A 6689-nucleotide genomic window follows, 5' to 3' on the forward strand; every position below is an offset into this window, starting at 1 on the left:
TGAAAAGGGAAAGAAATTGGGGGGGGGGGGTCGGGTAGTTTGTGCAGGACTAGATTTGCTGCCCTCACATAGGAAAAAGGTTCAAAGAGAACAAATATGGGACCAACGCAGATATGCTGCTTGGCTACATACCCTGCATCACCCATTTATACGTGTGGATGCACATCATGCTGGCATGTCCCATACAACTATTTTGCTGTTGTGAATCTAAGAATGCCGCCGGAAAATTGAAGCAATGCCACTGTTAAAAGTAAATTACATTTTTTAACGAAAGTTGTTTTAAGGGAATGTCTCTGTTAATATGAACCAATGCAACCGTTTTAGAAATGCTACTATCCTGCTTTGTTTTCCATCAAGATAAGTTAGATGATTAATTCTATCACCGTTTGTTTCATCCTCCTTTATCGGCAAGTAGTTGTTTCCTTTTTTGCCTCTATTAAAACAAGGATATCTATTCAACTTGTTTCTATTGCGACATATTGCTTCGCTACGCGAAACACTTTGCTTGATTTCAGTGCAATTGCACAAAATGAGATTGGATTTCCTATTCGTGTTGGTAGATTCGTATTTTATGTTGGTCGTCTCATGAAAGGTCAGTACATGCTTTCATCCACATGATTGTGCAGTGTGCTTTGAGATGTTGTGCTACTTGTATTGGTACTTTTTTAAATAAATGCTGAATTGAAGCTATTGTATTGCTGTCTTTTCCCACTAAGTAGTGAACAAAAATGGGACCAACCCAGACATGATGCTTAGTGCTTTGTTACAACAAACTCTGCATCACCCCCTTTATAAGTAGATGGAAGCACATATTGTTGTTGCGCCTACTCTCCTCTGGAACTGTTTATGCTTTTTGTTAATCTAATGCCGCTGGTAAAATTAATCAATGCCACTCTCTGAATTAAATGCTGAATCTTATTTCAAAACTGCAACACTTGTTAGGGATTGGTGGGATTGCCATTTTTGTGGCCGCATGTTTCATCCTCCTTTATTAGCCAGTAATTGATTCCTTTTTTGCCTCTATTTAAACAGGGATATCTATTCAACTTGTTGCTATTGCGACATTTTTCTTCGCTACGCGAAACACTTTTATTTTAAGAGTGTTTTGTGTAGTTCAACTTGAATGTCACACCGACGACTTTGCTTAATTTTGGTGGAACTGCACAAAAGGAGATCGAGATTTCATATATATGTTGGGACATGTTTCCATTCTTCCTCGCGAGCTGTTTCAAATCTTGGTCAAGAAAGGTCAGTACTGACTTTCATCCACATGATGCTGTAGTGTGCTTTGAGATGTTGTGCTACTTGTATTGGTACTATTTTGGATAAACGTTGAATTGAAGCTATTGAACTGTTGTCTTTTACCATTAAGTGAGCAAATATTGTTCCAACCCAGACATGGTTCTTGTTTCTTTGTTACAACAAAACTCTGCATCACCCCCTTTATAAGTAGATGGAAGCACTTGTTGCACCCACTCTCCCCTAGAACTGTTTATGCTTTTTGTTAATCTAATGCCGCTAGTAAAATTAAGCAATGCCACTCTCAGAATTAATTAACTATTGAATCTTAGTTCAAAACTTCAACACTTGTTAGGGATTGGCGGGATTACCATTTTTGTGGCCGCATGTTTCATCCTCCTTTATTGGCCAGTAAGTGATTCCTTTTTTGCCTCTGTTGAAACGAATCGGTCGCATTGTTTTAGGAATGGTACTATCCTGCTTTGTAGTTCTTTCTACATGTTTAACCAAGGTATTGTTAAGATAATGTCTTTGTTAAAATGAATCAGTCGCATTGTTTTAGGAATGGTACTTTTCTGCTTTGTCGTTCTTTATACATGTTGAAACAAGGAATTGTTAAGATATTGTCTCAGTCAATATGAATGAATCACACTGATGGAGAATTGCTACTCTCCTGCTTTGTTTCCCATTAAGATAAGGTAGATCAGTAGATGCTTTTCTTCTAGGAGTACAAGTCATCAACCATTATTTCTCAGTAATTGTCTCCCTTATACCTATTGTTGCTTACAGGGATATCAAAATTAAAGCTCGGTTTTATTCCAACTTTGATTTTAGTTGAACTACACAAAAGGAGCCAATGTGTCCAAGGCAAACTGCTGCATTACTGGGTCCAGTTGGTCATTCCACTTTGCAGAAAGAAGCAGTCACTGTTTGCGCTACATTACAGAAGGAATGACCGAGAAGATTTACAGAGTATTAGTAGACGCTGGTGACATGACTAGTCTGCAGAGAGCATAGGCAACTCTACAACACGTGGAGTGCACTGGGCAAAAAGTGCCCAAACAAGTACAAGAAGCCATGATAGGACTCCACGATCATTTGATATTTTTGAGTGGGACGCCCTTTGCTATGAGCAGGCGTTGATCGTTTTTTCCTATTCCTGTGTTCTGTTTAGAAGTAAATAGTTACTCTACTAAGGTATTCCTGTGTTAAGAGTTTGTTTTGAATATTGTCTATGTAATGCCAGGCCTTGTGTTTGATTGCAAAGTTGAGCTTGGAATGTTGTGGCATGCGGCATCACGAGCTGTTCACCCTGCCTCCTAAGAATAAAGCTTCATATTGTTTTGCATGCCGATATAATGCCAGTGATTTGCTTGTTAAGAAGATCATCCTCTTCCGTTGTTTCCGTGCTTAAGAAGTTCATCGCCTTATGTTCCATTCATAGCCTATACGACAAGTTGGGTAGGTTAGACGTGAAACCATATGATCTTCCGACCAACTCATCATCTTAGGTCGTGATTGGATCATTGTTTTCCAACCAAAACCGTTTGTAAAACTGACGCTTGTAAATAAAAGCAGATGGTCCCGGGCGAAGCGCTTGGTTGGTCGATTTCGACTAGTAAAATATACACTGGTCTCTCAAATTACACGCGTAACCCACCGGTTTTACTTACAGACCTCGGGCCCTCGGTTTCATTACGCATGTTTACGCGTTGTTTCCAGTGACGAGTAAATTACACTTGTATCTTAATACAATTGTGAAATAAACCAGAGCTCCCAAGCGCGGCCTTACCGTGTCATGCCGTCTTAGTCTCTCGAAGGTGCTCATAGGTGTCCGATGATCCTGGCTTCCTGAATGAGCAGCGGGCGATGTATCAGACCATCCGTAGGGCCCGCGAGTCCCTCTCCGTCGTCCTTCGAGTTGTTGCGCTCGCCGTGGCGCCGAGCATTGTTAACATGGTCAACGAACATGAGGATTCAGGAGATGACTTTATTTTGACCGGATGACAGTAGGGACCCACTAGGGCCATAGCCGTACGTATGCAAGTGCCTCCTTATTATCTACAACTATATTTTTTGCTTCCTCCTGGTTTCCAGACATCATGGTCCCACACCATTCTCAACCTATGTAGTCAATATAAATGAGAGAATTACACAAGGTGCGACCGACAGCTGGGAGCAAGCAGCTCGAGCAGTATTTGTGTTTTTGAGGCGTGAGCATTGCAGAGTTTTTTTGGCGATGTTTTTGTTGTTGTTCAGAGGAGAGCAGGGTATTAACTGGGTGGGCTGTGGCCCGTCTAGCCCAGGCCGAATATCCAGCCCAAATAATAAATTTTTTTCAAGATCAAAATGGCTAGCCCAGCTATACGTTTTTTGAGGAATACCCAGGCAATGTCAACTTGTTATTTTCCGCCCCGCTGGGCTGCAAATCTTTCCTAGGAGGGTTGCATTACACATAACAGGAAAATGGGCTTTAAAAATAATAAATGGGATGTAATTATAAAAGATGGGCAGTAACTATAAAAAATGCACCAAACACGAAATTAGTTTATAAAATATTATTTATGGATTTTAAAAATCTTAATTTTTAACTGTTGCGCGTGCAATGTTTCGTTGGATTTTTATGTAATACAAATTTATATTTAATCTGACTAGAAACTTTGGGATAAAAATATTTCGGATCCCATCAAAATGTGGGAAATTTTATTGAATTCTGTCTTGAACAGTTGGTTGAAATTATTAATCGTTGTCCTAGCTAGAAAATGGGTTATACTTTTAACAAACTGTAAATGGGCTGTTGTAAATTCCATTAGAATTCAAAAATGGGCTGTACATTCTTATAGATCGCAAATGGGCTATAAGTTCTCTGCCACACACTTGTGGGCCTACAAAGTTGGCGCGTCCCCTAAAAAAAGTTGACTCTTATGCAAGGCTTTGTCAACTTATTATAGTCAACACACGGTTCTAGCAGCAGTGGCCGTTGGATGTCTATCCAATGGATGCCGTGCTTCTTCTTCAATCTCGCATATTCTAGCTTCGTCCGCCCAAAAAAAATTCCTCCCCCTGACATCTGGGGCGCACCATTTCGGAGGCTGACCTGTGGGCCTACTAAGTTGACACGTACCAAGGGCTTTGTCAACTTAGTCAATATAAACGATTCTAGCTGCAGTGACCGTACGATGTCCATCCAACGCCGTAGTGCTTCTTCAACATCTGGTCTTCTTGCTCCAGCCGCCCAAAGCAGCGCAGGTCGTACCGCTTACTCCTGCCTCCCGTGGTCGGCTGTGCTGCCGCGGAGGCCTCACCGCCCCCTACTACTCCCATCGCTGGCCAGGCCATCCCTCCACTCACCCACGCCCCCTCTTATTCTCCGGCGATGGCAGCCTCACACCGGAGCCGGACCAGTGAACCCTCGTACTCCTCTCCGCGTGGGCATCCACAACCGCGTCTTCCCCGGCTCCGCGTCTTCCCCTTCCTAGGCCTCGCCGTCGTCCACCGCCGTGGTGCTCTCGGCGCGGCGTGGTCAATGTGGTCAACGATCGACTTCCACCGGAAGAGTACTGTACATGGAGAGGCTGACAGTTGGGTCCACGACAACCGCAAGGAAGTGCCTCCTTATTACGCGCAAAATAATTATTCCTCCACCTGACAACAAGGACCCATTGGACAGGCCACCTTATTTCATGAAAAAACGTTTCCCCCCTGACTGCTGGGACCCACCGGACGGGCCATCGTATTTCACGAAAAAACGTTCCCCCCTCTGTCAGCTCGGACCAATCGGAAGTGCCTCCTTATTACACAAAAAAATGAATACTCCCCCTGTTAGCTGGGACCCTCCTTGGTGGGAGGCTGACTTGTGGGCCTACAAAGTTGACGGGGACGGAGGGCTTTGTCAACTTAGTCAATATGAACGATTCTAGCTCCAGTGACCGTACGATGTCCATCCAACGGTCGTAGTGCTTCTTCAACCTCTGGTCTTTTTGCTCCAGCCGCCCAAAGCAGCGCCGGTTGTGCCGTATGCTCCTGCCTCCCGTGGCCGACTGTGCTGCCACGGAGGCCTCACTGCCCCCTACTATTCCCACTACTGGCCAAGACCTACGGCAACGACAGCCTCACACCGCAGCCAAACCAGTGAACCCCCGTACTCCTCTCCGCGCGGGCTTCCACTGCCGCGTCTTCCCCGGCTCCGCGTCGTCCCCTTCCTACGCCTCGCCGTTGTCCACCGCCCTGGTGCTCTCAGCGCGGCATGGTCAACGTGGTCAAGGAACGACTTCCATCGGAAGAGTACTATACATGGAGAGGCTGACAGCTGGGTCCACGACGGCCGCAAGGAAGTGCCTCCTTATTATGCGCAAAACAATTATTCCTCCACCTGACAGCAGGGACCCATCGGACGGGCCACCATATTTCGTGAAAAAATGTTTCCCCCCTGACTGCTGGGACACACCAGCTACATCTTCGCACGCAAGGAAGTGCGTCTGGGCAAAAAATAATGATTCGCCCCCCTGACTGCTGGGACCCACCAGCTACATCGTCGCATGCAAGGAAGTGCCTGACAGTCAGAACCCACATGGTCGAAGTGTATGTAGCGTTTTTATGCTGGTCGCGAACGTGTACGTACATACTGGTCGATGTAGATGCGCACGTGTCGCAGTAGAGGTGTGCACGTAGCATGTACACTTACATACAACAGCCAGGGTGCAAGAAAGTAAATACGGCCACGTATGTACATACGGGCGGGGTCTCGAACACCTACTCGTGCATAAGTACAGCCAGGGCTCGTGTACATGGCTGGGTCAGAACGGAGAAACTGCATTGTTGTCGTGTTCATGGGGAGCCAACCGGCTGGGTCGGAACGGAATGCATCGTCGTGTTCATCGGGAGGGCTTGGACAGAACAACCAACGGAAATGAGGCATGGCGTACCGCACAACAAAGAAAACGGCCTTGTGTTCGACCGGCCACGTTCGAAACGGAATCCTGTTCATCAGGAGGGGTCTGGCGTACCGCAAAATGGAGGAAACGAACTTGTGTTGGACCACCTACGGTCGAGACGGGGTCCTGTTGATCAGGAGGGGTGTGGCATACCGCAAAACGGAGGAAACAGACTTGTGTTGGAGCGCTATGGTCGAAACGGGGGTCCTGTTCATCGGGAGGGGTGTGGCATGCCGCAAAACGAGACTCCACGAGATACTATTCATCTCCACCATTGACCTCCTCCAGCCTCCATGGGCTACTGTTCATCCACCATCGACCCCCTCTAGCCTCCACCTGCGACTGTTCATCCAGCCTCCACCGCGCACTACTCCACCGGCTACTGTTCAACCAGCCCTCTCCACGGGCTACTGTTCATCCAGCCCTTCACGGGCTACTGCTCATCCAGCCCTCCACGGGGTCCTGTTCATCCATCCCCAACCGGCTCAATTGATCGGGTACCTGTTCATCCAGAGG

Source organism: Triticum aestivum, chromosome 5B, assembly GCF_018294505.1.
Source record: "Triticum aestivum cultivar Chinese Spring chromosome 5B, IWGSC CS RefSeq v2.1, whole genome shotgun sequence".
NCBI lineage: Eukaryota > Viridiplantae > Streptophyta > Magnoliopsida > Poales > Poaceae > Triticum > Triticum aestivum.